The sequence below is a fragment of the Ursus americanus genome, chromosome 17 (assembly GCF_024610735.1).
Source record: "Ursus americanus isolate L20-20 chromosome 17, mUrsAme1.1.p, whole genome shotgun sequence".
Taxonomy (NCBI): domain Eukaryota; kingdom Metazoa; phylum Chordata; class Mammalia; order Carnivora; family Ursidae; genus Ursus; species Ursus americanus.
The window spans coordinates 13,484,144-13,499,345 of NC_142143.1; the positions used below are offsets into that span (position 1 = coordinate 13,484,144).

At 48.9% G+C, this 15,202-nt stretch overlaps 1 protein-coding gene across 2 annotated transcripts in view; it reads left to right on the forward strand.

Moving 5' to 3' along the window:
- LARGE1 (LARGE xylosyl- and glucuronyltransferase 1) overlaps positions 1-15,202 on the forward strand; it is a 513,664-nt gene that overhangs the window by 164,383 nt on the left and 334,079 nt on the right. The window lies entirely within an intron of this gene.

The following is a 15,202-nucleotide window of genomic DNA, read 5'->3' on the forward strand; positions in this document are numbered from 1 at the left end:
TCACGGTCGCTCCTGTATCTGTGGTCTTCCACTCAGTGTCAGGCGCCGGTCCACCTGCCACTCAGGCACGCTCTGTGGTCCACGTGCTCCCTGCTCCCCGCCTGTGTTTCCTGGCACACTTCCACCCTGCTGCCTGTCCCCTCCCCCAACACACACACTGTTCTGGTGGCACTTCCCTGGTCCACAGGCCCCTCTCCAGCTGATGTGTCCATGTCCTTCCATGGGAACTGATTTGGCCCGCCCTGGTCCCACGTTTGTCCTTCTGGGACTTCCAGACCCCCTCATGGTTTTCCTGTGCTGGCTGCCACCGAGGGCTGGGCTCTTTGACAAATCCCAGTCACCCTGGTGGCTGGGGCTGGTCCCTGCTCCAGCTGAAGGTGGCGCTGGGAGCTGTGCACGCGAGTGGGGTCCCCAATGACACGCACGGGGAGTGGGTGAGGAGAGGGGGCTCACGATGGCTGTACGGATGGTGGGGTCCTGGAAGACAGGACTTTTTGTTTTGTGCAACACAGAGACTGTCTTCCACCGGTTTTTGGTGGTGGTGTTCTCTAAGTTCTGCACCCCCTTCTCCTTTTACCACAATTGCTTGTTTCAACCTCATCTGTGCTTTACCCAAATCTACCTGGTATCACAGCTGTTTCTGTGTCTATGATCCTGAGAATCAGCAACTGGCCTTTTTCATTCTTGTTTCCACTTCTGTACCTTATAGAGCGTCATAGTTAGTAGGACGTCCAAGAGTGTCTGCAGAAATGAACTGGCTGGTAGTAGAAGAAAGATAGCACGGGGGTAGTAGTCTCCAGAATTTCTTGGCACATTACCCATGTCCTGAAGTTCTTACGCGTGAGACATCCCAAGATGGTGTGTCTCCCTTTCTCCTGGGACCTTGGCAGGTGTGCGTCTTTCACCATGAACCCGGCTCTGGGCTTGCTGTGCCGTCAGCCTGGAAATTAATGCACTTCCCTTTCACTAGAGAGAGCTTCGTCAAGTTCTTTTAAACGTGAAACTTCTTTCTTGTATTTGGCTCTATTGGCTGTCATGTTTGAAAAAGCCTTCCTTAGCCCTTATCTGACCTCTCCTGCCTTGCCTTCTGCCTCCTGTTGTTCCCCTAGTTCTTCCTAGAGATTCCAGAGGACTCTTCCTCAAAGACTGTATCCTCCCTCCTAGAAAGCCTTCTGTGGCTTCTTATTGCCAGATAAGAGAGTCAGCCCAGAGGTCATGAGCTTCCCATCTCTGCCTTCCAGGATCTTGCTCTGATTTCCTCTCCCAGCTCTATTGAAGCATTTTACCTGTAGCCATCACCCTCCACTCCGGCTCAGGACCCCAGCCCTCAGCACACCCCTGCAGCAGCCAGCGGAGTTGGTTCTTAGATGCGTGCGTCCCTCGTCTGTGTGCACGCTGGTCCTCCTGCAGAGCCTGCCTGCTCCCTCCCCTGCCTCCCCCGTCCTTTCTGTAGATCCCCCCCCTGCACTGTTTCCTCTCCCAGTACTGTTCCCTGCTCCAGTACTGTTCCCTGCTCCGTCTTGTCAGAAGTCTTTCCCCCTCATTACTGTCGCCCGCCCTCCCTCTGTCCCTCCCTCCCTTCCGCCCTCCCTTCCTCCCTCCCTCCTTCCTTCCCTCCCTCCACGATGGCCTGCCTTCTGCTCCAACTCTTCTTGTGGGCTTTTGTCTGTCTAGTCACCTCCAAGGGCAGGAGTGAATGCTGCATCCCATAACGTCTGGCTTAGTTCCACGCACATCGTAGATCTTGGCACATTTTCATTTCGTCGAAGCACTTTTAACATCGTCTGTGTCACGTTTGTTGTCTTCGTTATTTTCCTCATCCACAGTTGTCATTCTTATCTTTATAGTGACTGAGAATTGACAACACTATTTCTTACCCAGGCTCTCCGTTGACTTCTGTGGCTGCGTATGAAACCATAGGCCAAAAGAGAAACAGAGATTAAAAAATGCAGCGCTGTGTCAGGGCTGCACACATGACTTTCCTGTCCCCACCTTGCGTCGGGGAAGATAGCGCTCGGACCAGATCAGGTAGTTCGGGGTGTGAGGTCCAGAGCTTCTGGGAGAAGCTTGTTCTTAGGTGTCCCTTAGACTTGACGCTGTTACCCCGCACTGACCGGTAAGGTGCCGAGGAACACCACGCACGTTTACTCTGGTTCTCCGTCTGTCCGAGGTCTCTACCCTGCTTCATTTGGGAGCCTCTACTGGACTTCAGAGACGTTGCCTGAAGACCCTTCGTGGAAATGTTCGTGCCTGCATTTCCTCTCCATGTTCATGGCTCGGTGTCCTTTCTTGTTCTTTACCCCAGTTCGTCCAGACTTTTAAGTTAAGTGGGGAATTTCAGAGTCCGAGGACTCAGTACCCAGCCCCCCCATAATTGTCAAATAGTGTACTTCAAGGGCTTACATATTCAGATTGTCACATAGTCCTCATCATAAACCCGAGAAAACAGGTATTTTTGTCCACATTCTACGAATGAGACCATTGTTGTTCAGAAGGAATAAATGTTTTGCTGCGGTTAGTAACTTGCCCAAGGTCACACAGCTGGAGAGCCAGGATTTTGATCCAAACCTCGTGACTTCAAGTTCAGTTTTTTCCCCAACACACTACCTGATCCTGAAGTCCTTTTACGTAGATATTCTTACTTAATCATATGAGGGTTGTAAATGGTAAAGCCCAGTTATGCTGCTGCTGGGTCCCACTCCCTTCTGCTTCTGTTTCTTGTTTTGTTAAGATGATTTGATTTCTGCTCTGCGTTAGGTCCCCCAGGAATCCCGTGGACGCTAAGGACCCAGAAATTGCCCTCCCTGGGTAGACGCTAGTACCCTGCATGGGGACAGCGTTCCCGGAGGACCAGGCTGCTCTTCCATCAGCCTTCTACTTTCAGTGGCCCCTGGCTTTTATTAGCAACCATCTTTTGCCATGCAGCCAGATCATTCCAGCCAACCATTTCAGTCCCTTATTTCAACCCCTCCAGTGGCTTAGGATAGTCTAAATTTCTCACAAGCAACAAGGATGTTTGGTGTGACCTCTGTTGAACTAGCAGCCTTCTCTCTAGCCAGTTCCTTCTCTGACCTTCTACAGTTTCCATCTTGTTTAGCCACAGATCACCTTCTCCAGCCTCTGCGCTTTGAATTCCAGGTGTGCACTGGTATACTGACTCTCAGAAGGGAATGAAAAAGCCCTGATATGCAGTATGTGCCCATTTCTGGGGCATAAGTTCTCCCACCAGTAGCAGCCAGCCAGCATACCACTGGAGTCAGGTTGCCTCCTATTCTCTCTTCACCTTGCTGATTCTTGGGTGGTGTTGGGATTTAGTTCAGATATGGTTCTTCTGGGATGACTTTCTTGACCGGCACCCACCTGTCCCCTCCTGGCAGAGGCTCTGTGTTTTCACATGCCTCCTTGCTAACATTGGTTATAAATAACACTTATCAGAGGGTATCGTAATTGTGTGTGCTGGGAAATCTCCCTTCTGTTTTCTGTACTCGGTGGGTGGGTACCAGCTGTGTTTTCATTTCTCCAAGCCAGTACTAAATACAAGGTCAAAGACATAGAAGATGTCCAACAAAGGTTTGCTGAATGAAGGCATGTTCTGACCTTAAAAGGACCTTTGTAGTTAGCTCAAGAAGAAACAAAGGACTTATGTTTCATATTGATGGAAGTTCTAATCCTGCATATTTCCGTTGCAAGACCTACCGATTTGCTCCAGTTTGGAAGGGGTGACGGTGATGTTATCTAGGAGACGTAGGTACATGCCCAGGGAAACCTAGGAGTGGGAACTACAGCTCAGTTTTTACCTAAAAATTTGGGAATCGAGGCTTTTACTTGCAGGATGTAGGAAGCTCTAGGATCCATCTAGTTCTAGGTCTCCTCTTGGTCTCTGCATCTTTTCCGTTTGGCTTGCTTGCTTGCTTTCCCTCATGCTCCCACCCCATATACTCTCCTTTACTGCTTTTCTTTATTCATCTCCTGTGTTCTTCTCTTTCTCTCGTTCATTCTCTTCCCTTTTTTGTACAACCTAGTATGGTCTTCCAGTCTCAACTCCTTGTGCCCTGTCAGTGTAGGCGCCTGCAGCGGACGATAACTTCTCTTTGTATGCCTTATTTAAAATTTCCGTGAGCATAACTGAGTGGCTCAGCATGGCTGGTTGAAGCCCCAGCAGCCATCTTGGATCAAGAATCTCTGGCCGGGATAACCATAAGGGGAGGACAGAGTCGTGCTGGGACACACACAGTGACGGACCTGTCTAGGACATCTGGAAATAAGGTGGTTCCCTCTAAATGGTGCCATCCCACACTGAGTAGAAGCTAAAAATGGTAGTGAGTTGGAGTTGGGGGTGGGAGAGCCACTTCACTCTCATTAAAATAATTGTGGATCAGGATGGAAAGAGTTCAGTCATGCGGCCATGTGGCCAGCCAGCTCTTTGTTGGCTCATGTTTTTTCCACCCAATAAGAGCCCAGGTCTATTAAAAATAATCATGGTTTCAGCTTCAGTGATTGCCTCTGGGAGTCCAGTCAACACATTAATTAATTATCCTCAGTGTGAGCAGATTTCCTTTAAAAAGCCTCCTGTCTGTTTATTTTCTTAGCCTCATTCTGTGCCTTCCAATTTGTCCAGCCCTGTTCCCCTTATAAATTGGTCACTGTCTTAGATTTCTCCCCAGCATCTGGTTTGGCTTTGTATAGTGTTTTCTTCCGGCGAGCCAGCTGTGGTTCTGATGGACCCCACTTAGCCAAGAGTCTTCAGAGCCGGAGAGTGGGTCTCTGCTTTGGTCGGCCTCTTGGATCAATACCTCAAGGTATTGACAACCTTGGACATGTGATCTCTGGGGACAGTCAGTGTGCTAGGAAGGGACCATGAGCCGATGATAAATAAATAGCACATTTGGCTTGGTTGAAGGGCAAGTAATCAAACAGAAGAGTTTGTCTACACTGTAGAATTGTGAGCCGCTTTTACACGGCTTATCTCACAAAAGTAGTACAGGAACCTAGAGATTAGAAAGAGGAAAGCTTTAGAGCTGAGATGGGCAATGAAAGCAGAGCGACTGTTAAAAGGATCTCCCCAAGGTGGGAATTGATGGTGAATGGAGCAAGGAAGCGTGGCACCAGAGGGGGGAATGGGGATGGACAGCCTGGCTCTTTGGGACAACCTGACTTTTGTTTTGAAACATTTGAAATTTGGGGCGCCTGGGTGGTGCAGTCGTTAAGCATCTGCCTTCGGCTCAGGGCATGATCCCAGCGTTCTGGGATCGAGCCCCACATCAGGCTCCTCCACTAGGAGCCTGCTTCTTCCTCTCCCACTCCCCCTGCTTGTGTTCCCTCTCTTGCTGGCTGTCTCTCTCTATCAAATAAATAAATAAAATCTTCAAAAAAAAAAAAAAAGAAACATTTGAAATTTTAGGACATGGCCAGTCAGGTGGGTTCCATGTATGGTTTTAGTAATCTTCATCCTTCGTGCATCAAGTTTCCTTTTTCATTTGTGGTACCAGCGAGAGAAGTCAGTGCCAGTTGGTTTCTTAAGCAGAGTCATTCGAGCTTGGGATTGTTCACAGAAGAAGGGTCTGTTGGGTCCCCAGCCTTCGCAGATAACCTGTGGCTAACAGCGCTCGTGTCCCACTGCAGGTACTTGAGGGTCCCGGAATGGATTTATTGGTCCTCAAGGGCTCCTCGGTGGTGTTTTTGGATTTCTGCAGGGTTGTGCAGGGACCCCAAGGAAGTATTGAGTAGGTTGGAAGAACTGCTTCCCAAGAAGGGCCAGGGCTTTACTGATGCAGGCAGGAAGAAAGCCTTACTCCGCGGTAGCAGCTGAGAGCAGATTTACAGAATACTCTTCCAAAAGAGGCCCTTGGGAGAAAATACTGGTGATTGACTCATCGTCAGTTGGAGGCACTAATTGGGATATGTCCCCGCAGAGCTGGAGCATTGCACCATTGGAGGTCTCGATGGAGTAAAGGGATAAATGTCCTACTGTGAGGGGTGCGTGGGTGGCTGAGGAAAGGGAAGGAAGGGAGGAAAGACAAAACCCACCAGCATGACTCCCAAACAGAAAGAACTTTTGGTCTACTTGGGGAGGCAGAGTATAACAATCATAGCGGAGAGGAGAGGCTTGGGAATCATTGGGGTACCGGTGATCGAAGAGCCAACTAACCAGTTGAGGCTGAAATAAGTGTGTCTTTGTCTTACCGTACGAGACCTTGGAGGTGGGTGGTGGTTGCCATCATTTCTGTGGCTCAGGAATGTTGCTTGCCCGGATGGGCACCCCTGCGGGTCTTCTGATCTTCTCATACTTGCAAGATGGTTGCAGGAACTCCAGGCGTCGGCGAACACTAAAAATGATCCCCTCTCCGACAGCCGGTTTTTAAACATTTACCACACACCCCTGCCTCTATGTCTTATATTTGTAGCAAGTAACATGTAGAGGCTCAATATATAGTTTTTGAATGAGTGCACAGGTGCCAGATAAAATACGAGACTCTTAAATTTGCACTTCAGATAAACATCTAACAATTTTTAGTATAAGCACAGCTTAAACATTGCATGGGCATACTCCTACTAACACATGATTAGTTCATCTGAAGTTCAGTTCTAACTGGGTGTGCTGTATTTTTCTGTCCTGAATCTGGCAATTTCTAGGACATAGGAGTGACTTCATGGAGATCCATCTGAAGGTTTGCCTTTGTTTCCCAAAGCGAGGGCTCTCTGTTGTGATCCTTCTTAAGCATATGGGTTGAGGTGGAGAGTTGAGTGTAAATTGTGCATGGAGTTGGAACAATTCATCTAGAGGGAAACATGAAATTGGAATTAGTAGTTAGTGATGGAGAATTAACTCAAAATTAAATTGTGGATGGTTTGTAACTCCTTGGAGAGATTTCTTCACGTTGGTTTCCGAGCAGTGGAAAGAAAGCCCTCTGCCAACTGGGAGTCACAGCGTGTCTGTCAGTGTGGGTCTTTTTCTCCATGACATCTGTCTATGACCACATGAGCGATTTGAGCTGTGCTGGAAAGAATGGCAACCTCAGACTGCCTTGTCCGATGTCCCTGGGGTCGTGGACGGGGTTCTGACTTGTGATCCTTGCCACGTGTCCTGTCGCTGGATTGGGAAGCTCCGGAGAGAAAATTTCTGAACTAGGCACTTGTTTGAGATACAATTTCCTGGGTTCCACCCTGGACCTGCTGCAGCAGATGGCCTGGAGGAATGGAGCCCCCCATTCGTAGCCCTCAAGGTGACGGCCGCTGAAGTTTGCAGGTGTTCTCAACAGCGGCACAGCTATCGAAGACTGTTTGCAGTTCGAGTAAAGGGCTGTCGTGAGCTCAGCTGGCCTGGGGAAACCACGTGGAGTCTGGTTAACACTCAGATGTTACCCCGGCGTTACCAGCCTGCCTTAGGAACATGAGCTTAAAGCAGCAGATCGGCAGGGGGCTGTTGTACCTCCAAGGAGCCATGGGAGGGCTCAGTGGGCTTCAAAGAAGATGGCCCACTGATGGTGAAATGTCTCACATACGCTGATGCTAAGATGTGGGAAAAGCCCAGGGATCGGCGGGGATCCTGGGTTCTAGTGCTGACCTGCCCAGTAAGTGGCCCAGTTAACCTCCTACAACTGCTTGCTTTTCTCCGGACCTCAGTGTCTGGTGGTGTCCAGTGAGGATTTCAGAGGAACAGCCTTAATTCTGATTCTCTGTGGCCCAAACTTCTCACGCAAAAGATGAAGGATGGAAGCCCAAGGATTCTGGCCAGCCGAGCGTGCACTGGGGTCTCCTGTTTCCCATTCAGGCTCTTTCCTCTCTGCTTTGTTGCCTTCTGCCCTTCTCTCTGCACTTGCACACAAGCCCTTCCGGACAGCAAGCCTTCTAAGGATGAGAGGGGACTGTCTGTGACTTGGGTTCCAGAGGAGAGAGCCTGCAGGGAGTCAGGAGCCCTGGGGTTCCTTCAGGCCCGAGTTCAGATTTCTAAAGAAGGTGGGGGGGGGCAGACAAAGTGACTCAGGTCCCCTGCGGAAGTCTGAGTGGCTCAGTGTGAGTGAAGGGCTGCTGAGCCCAGAGTCAGAGGGGGTGGTGATGCAATGAGCTTCTGAGAGGCTGATCCCCTCTCCTGCCCTCCCACCACCACCTCTGTGCATCTTTAGGGGCCTGTGCTCGGTACACCTGAGGTAGCCACCCCGTGTCCTTGCGTCATCTGTGGTGGCTTAGGTTGGAATGCAGGGTGTCATGGTGGCCAGAGTGTGACCAGAATGGGTCAGAGGTCTGTGTGTGGTTGCTTGGTCCTTGGAGAATTTCCCGGGGGCAGTGACAGGCCTGAGTGAGGACGAGATGGATAGCCGTAGGAGATGATGTCACAATCCATTTTACCTGGACTTTGTAGGTTATTTTTCTGGTTTCTTTTGTCCCCCCCCCCTTTTTTTTTGGATTGGTTTGGTAGATTTCCATTACAGCTCTCAATTTAGCATTTACACGATCAGAGCCGTTGCTGCAGCTTGTCTCCTCCAGCATATTGTGTGGTGTCGTCTATCTCCGTTGGATCTTGCTCACTGAATCTCATAAAGTAGATATAATGCTTTTTCCCAGTTTACCGACGAGGCCACAGGCATAGTGAGGGAAGGGGTGTGCCCGAGGGTGCACGGGTAGAGAAGCCAAGATTTGAACACTCTGCCTTGTCTCACTCTGGAGCTGACACTTTAATTATTTCCAGGCAAGGCCGACTTCCTCAATTCTGGCCTGTCAGCACGGTGGTCAGACGGTAGGAACTTTCAGCTGTCATAGCCAACTTAGTAGAAAGGCGGGAGCCGGTCACCCAGTTGCCTAGACCGTCGTGCGAGATGTTCCAGTTCATCATTACCAACTGGTGGGGGGTTTGTTTTTTAAACACTGAATATCACAGAGGAAGAGCCAACAGATCCATGAGTTTCCTATTTATGACTTAAGGAATTTACACCTGGAGGGAAAAAAAAAAAGCCTAAAACAAAACCATCACCTAGATAATGAAGGAGCTCTCAGATTAATACAGTGTCAGCTGGTTTGCTGTCTCCAGCCGTATATCGCCGGCTGGTGTGTTTAAAAATAAACCACCAATGGGGTTCCTGCATGGTTCAGTCAGTTAAGTGTCCGACTCTTGGTTTTAGCTCAGGTCATGATCTCAGGGTCCTGGGATGGAGCCCGTGTGGCATCCTGGGCTCCACGCTCAGCAGGGAGTCTGCCTAAAGGATTCTCTCCTTCTCTCTCTGCCCCTTCCTCACAGGCATGCTCACTCTCTCGGATAAATAAATCTTAAAAAAAAAAAAAAAAAAAAAAAAACCAAAACCAAAAATACAAAAAACCCCCACCGAAACCACAGTATGAGATGTGTTTCCAACAGCCAGGGGTGGTGCCCTGCATTCATACACTGGAGGCCTGGCAGAGGTGGGGCGACTCGCAGTGAAGGGCTGTTTGGGGATACATTTTAATGCAGTTCCAGAAGGAAGTGGAAATAGTCCTCTTGTTTTTCTTTATCTGATTCAGGAGAGGCAGGGGGGAGCTGGAACCTTTTTAAAAACCAACTTCATCCATTTCTTTAATGATCATCTGAGCAGCTAAACCTTCAGGGACTATTATATATAATCGTTCTCCAAGCTGTATTCGTTTTCCCTGGTCTGTAGATATATCTATCCCTCTCCTCCTTTTTAAATAAAACTGATTAATTATAAGAAAATAGATGTGAAATGAAGCTTTGAGCTTCTTAGCAAATCTTCGCCCTCAAGTGATGTGATTTTGCTCTCAAGATGAAGAGGTTCATAAAGGGGAGAGTTTGAGGACAAACAAAACAAATTAGCCACGGGGATAGGCATTTCGGTGGCTGTGAATGAGTAGCAGTCATCGGCTCTATAGACATGTAAGATATACCATCTGTGAGTACACCTGCCATGCAAGGCAAAATTCCTGGAGGTGGTAGAGTTGGTGCCATAGGAACATAATTTAAACCTGACTTTTGTGGAGGCTGGTGAGGAATGCAGAGGCCAAGGTTACTGGCTCTTTGTCCCCCTGTTGTTGCTTCTACTTTGTTTTTTTAAAAAAGACTGAGTATGTTAGTAGCTTTTCTTGTTGGCCTCAGTAGGATGTATGATACACACACACACACACACACACACTTCCTCCCTCTCTCCATCCTTGTCTCTCAACTGCTGTGGCTCTAACCACTCTTGGTTTCCCCCAGTTCTGTAGCTGTTCCTTTCTGTGTCTTGACCACACTTGGAGCCAAGTTGAGATTTCCTGGTAATTTCCCATTGACCATGGAGAGGAGTGTGTGGTTCATCTAGTTGCCCAGTGGCTAGACTGTCATTCTGATGTGCTCATAGCCACCGGGTCCCTGGTCTCCGTGAACAGTCCACTCTTGTGCTGTTCTCCTCTTGAGGGCCTCTGGTCCCATAACCTGTCAATCCTGCCTGCCTTAAGACTGCTTGGATGTTAGGGAAGGGCCATTTCTCCAATTGAGACGGCATCCTTACTGGTCCAACGCTGGTCATGTCCACTGGTTGGCTTGGCATCCAGGTTTCTTGGTTTTCCAACCAAGTTAGCATCTGCCATCCTTCCCCTCCCCCCAAGGTTTTATTTTTATTTATTAGGGAGAGAGTGAGTACAGGGAGGAGCAGTGGGAGAAGGGCAAGCAGACTCCCTGGTGAGCACAGAGCCGGATGCAGGGCTCAATCCCACACCCCTCAGATCATGACCTGAGCCGAAATCAAGAAACGCTTGGCCAACTGAGCCCCTCAGGCTCCCCAGCCTCTGCCATTGTGTTCTTCACCCCACAAGGTTACTGAATAAGGTAATGGGTGTGGTTAAACTCTCTCGAGTTGAAACTCCTTAGCACATGGTACCAGCTCCTGGGCCCGTAATTTTTTCTGTGGTTCTTCCTAGTTTGCTCAATACCTGGACAGTTCATAGCCATGGTCCTCTATTAGACCCAGAACAAGCCATTTTGTTGGGCCAAGGCCAAGATTTACAGCTTTAGTCTTCCATTTGATGCTTTGGTTTACTGTCTCTTTTCTTCTGAGAATCCTTTATTCTTTAAAATCTTAGCCACGCTTGTTCTGGGGTATTCTGCAAAGGCTTAACACATATTAATACAATTTGTATTGCATTATTCCATATTCTTGTATTTTTTTACCTTCTTGAATTCTTATAAACACCTTGCTGTCATGAGCTCTTGTCTCCTGCTGCTTCAGAAACTGCCCCTCGTAGTTCTTTGCTCATAGAGCTACTCAAACAGACATTGGTTGAAGGACAATGACATTTTCCAGATAGGAACCAGGGACAGTAGAGTTGGATGCTGATTGTGAAGTTTTCCTTCTTTTTTCCACCTAGCAAGTGTTTGGCAAGAGAAGAAAGTACATCAAAGTAGTGTTGGGATTAATTCTAAGGGCAAAGTTTAATTGGTCCTGGGGTTTTCCATCATTCTGTACCTGGACCAAGGCCATTACTTTCAGTGGCAGCTTATCACTGCATTGTTTCTGTGGGTGCTGCTGCCCTGATCTGCTGTCTGAGTAGGAGGAAGATACACTTTAGAGAAGAAAGGTGTGGTTTTGGATCTGATGTAATCCTCTGTTGTCAAGCAGCAGTCCCAATGAGTTACCTCCAGAACAAAATCATGGAACTTAATTAAAACCAAGAAGGGTCTTTTGAGGTTACCTCGACCACTCCATCCATTCAGACATACATTCATGCATTCAGCAGATATTGATCAGGAAACCACTATGTGCAAGGGTTTCCACAAGGCACCATCAAAAGGCTCTTAGGAAGCATGAAATCCAATTTGGAGAACAGGCTTCAGTCACATGGGGGCAACTGAGAGTTGTAATCCCACAGTTGAATGGCTTGTAGTGAAGGTTTTTTAAAATTGGTGCGTTGCAATGGAGAATGGGTAGCTCTGCACAGCTATGGTGTCTAGACAACCCTGAGTAGAGGAGAATGAGTCATGTTGACAGGCAGTTACTGGCTCAACAACCAACAACAGAACCATGTTAATCCTAGAGCAGTCTTGGCATGCTTGATGCGAGTGACTACTGGGGATAAAGTTAGATCTTACTTTGTTTGGACCTGTGGCTCTCTGGTGAGCTGCTTCACCCTCCTGTGTGTGTCCTGTTCCTCAGTGGTATAAAGATGGTAATGACTGTTAATGGGTTGAATTTTGTTCCTTTCAAAATGCGTCAGCTTAAGACCTTGTACCCCGTACTTCAGACTGTGACCGTATTTGGAGATAAGGTCTTTAAAAAGGGAATTGAGGTAACATGAGATCACCTAGGTGGCCCTAATCCAGCATTCCTGGTGTCCTTACAAGCAGAGGAGATTAGGACTCAGGCACACACGGGGAAGACGGCCCTCTGCAAGGCCAGGAGAGAGGGCTGAAAAGAAGCCAACCCTGTTGACACCTTGACCTGCGACCCCAGCTTCCAGAACTTTGAGGACCTACATTTCTGTGGTTAAGGCCTGCAGTCTGAATGCTTTGTTATGGCAGCACTAGTGACCTAATACAGTGACAGTCCCCTGAAGACAGGCACTGTGAGTCAAGAAGGCATGTAATGTCCAGCTTACAGGACACGGCCCGTGGTGGGAATGCTGACAAACCGAGTAGAAGTGGTTCCGGTTGGAGTCCCCATCCAGGTCTCCCTTCACGTCTTCACCACCACCACCACCACCACCACCACCTTCTCGGTAGGCAGACCCAGTGCCTGGTGCACAGTCCTGCTGATGACATTCGTGTTCAGCAGCAACTCTGCTGGGTGCCTGCAACTTCTCTCCCGTGTGTGCAGGCCAGTCACAGCACAGTGCTGGGCTCCTCTAGACCGTGTGGTTGATGAATTCTGAGCCTGTCATCCTAGGAAATGGCCAAAGGGGTTTTTTTCCCCAGGGTCCTGTGGGGCAGTATTTGGGGCTGCATCATTCTCAGCCTGCTTGGTGCCTCTGGCTCTCTGACCGAGGTGCAGTCCAGCTGGCGTGTGTGCACAAGCGTCCACTTGCTGGCCTCTGTGCGGTGATTCCATGGACATCTCCAGAGCCGGGCACCCATTGCTTCCCTCCTTTCTGTCTCTGGCTTTCTCAGATGTGCTAACTCTTGTGGATTTTCATGGGGGTACTCGCCCCAGGACCCGCACGGTACGACCAAAATCACAATGGTGACATCAACCACTTGGGTGTGTGGGTAGCCGGTGGGAGGCAGCTCCATCTGGAAACTAAAAAGGGAAACAACAATCCTCTTCTTTTACTTCTAGATTTTTCTGTATCTTTGCAGGTAGACAGGGCCAAGTAGGGAATTTACAAATTGACACTTCCCCCCACCCAAAGCAGCTTGATTTTTTTTAAAGTTCCTTTGATTCCAAAGAACTGGGAGCAAAGAGGAAGGCTGGCTGGGAAGCCAGAGCAATTGGAGAAAGGAGGGGGGAATGACGCATACGTGCCTGGAGTCTGGCATGCTTGGAAGATCTTGGTCGCCTCATGTACTGCCAGGGTAGCCATAAACCCCAGCAAGAGGAGCCCTAGAACCATTTCCAGCTGTGAACACCTGGAGACTTTCTAAGTTACAATGAAAAGAGCCTCTCTGGCAAAGCCAAACTTGACTTTAGGAATTTTGTTACGTGTGGCTTGGATGCTTTTCCTCCTCACCTGGGGATTCCCTGTATTTCACTGATGGACGCCTAGTAAAAATGGTCAGGCTGCTTGTGCCAGAGGGCAGGTATGGTCCTGGGAGGTCTCCCTTTAGCAACTGGCAGGATGACAAGGAAAAAGACCCATCCTTCTAATGGTAGGACAGTGAGGAAGGCAAGCCAGGGTGGGTTTTTCCTTTTCTCCCTCCCATTTCTTTATCAGTCATAACCCTATTCAGCTGGAATTGGTCTCCTGTGTCAATTCTGGATCTCCTGAGATGATAGCATTCTTACTTGATGATGGAGGTAATGATTTCTTTCTCAGGCTGCTTTCGACCTGCAGTATTACCAAGACGTGAGCTGGTGTGGCATCTGAAAGAATCTATAATGGCCGCTGCCTTAGGGCAGAAAAGGGCCAACCTATGGGTTTCTGTCTGTGCATTTTGAGGCGAAGGACTTCTAAGAGAGTAGGTTCGATGTGCAAGTAATCTGGTACCCGGGTGTCTGGTCTTGGTCTGCTGACTCTTTTCCTTCCTTTAAAGTGATTCAATTTTTATTAAAATCTTGCTGGCCGCCTCCAGAGGAGACTGAAAATTATATCAAGTTATTTGTCTTATAATTTATCAGTCTTCATGAGGCCAAGACTGATTTGCCCCAGGTCACACGTTGAGTTACTGGCAGAGCTGGGACTTGAACCTGTGGCTTCTTTCCCATCCTGATGCTCTTGCCCTTAGAAGGGGAGCTCCTTCTGCTTTCTAGGAACTGTCACCTTTCTGCTCCAGCCCCACTGCACAGGCTAGCCCTGAGAGAAGCCCTCTTGTTCTCTCCCAGGCTCTGATGAGAGGGCCCCTCTCTGGCACCGCTGGAGGCGTCCGCTGGAGGCCTGTGCGGGGACGCGGGCTGATCCTTGTGCTCCTTGTTCGTGGAATGGGAAGCAGCCCTCTGAAGAGAAGAACATGTATTTGTATGCAGCTAGTCGGGTGGCCCTGACATAAACACAGCACTCCTCAAACTCCACAGCCAGGGAAGATGAAACGAAATGGAATGCTGATTTTTCTCACCGCCATCTCTGGAAACCCCCTTCCTTGCCACCCACCTGGTGACCCGTTCGGGGCAGCCTAGCCTTGCAGTGAAATGCTGCGGTTTTGGGGACAGCCCTGTGTTCAGATCCATTTATGGACGGATAAGTTTATAAGCTGGGACTCTTGAGGGAAGTCACTTTCTGCACTTCATTCCTTTCATCTGTAAATGGGGCAGATCCGTGCCTTGCTCAGTTTTCTGTTGACTCACTGACGACGGACTTGGGAGGATGTGCTGGTTTACATAACAAAGAAATACGCAGTCTAGTCCCTGGTCTGTGGTTATCTTAATAAGTGAAAGCTGTTGTAGCTGTGTGGGATAACTCAAAGATCTGAATAATTCAGCAGACGCCGCAGAACTGGGGGATTTGGGGACTTAGAATCTTCTCCCGGCCCTGTATAAAAATCACTCAAGACAGTGATAGCGCGTTGGGGCAGGTGGCTTTACTCGACACGACCTTAGTCTTCTTGTCAACCAAACGGGGCGAGCAGAGGGCCGTGCACTCTTGAAGGAGG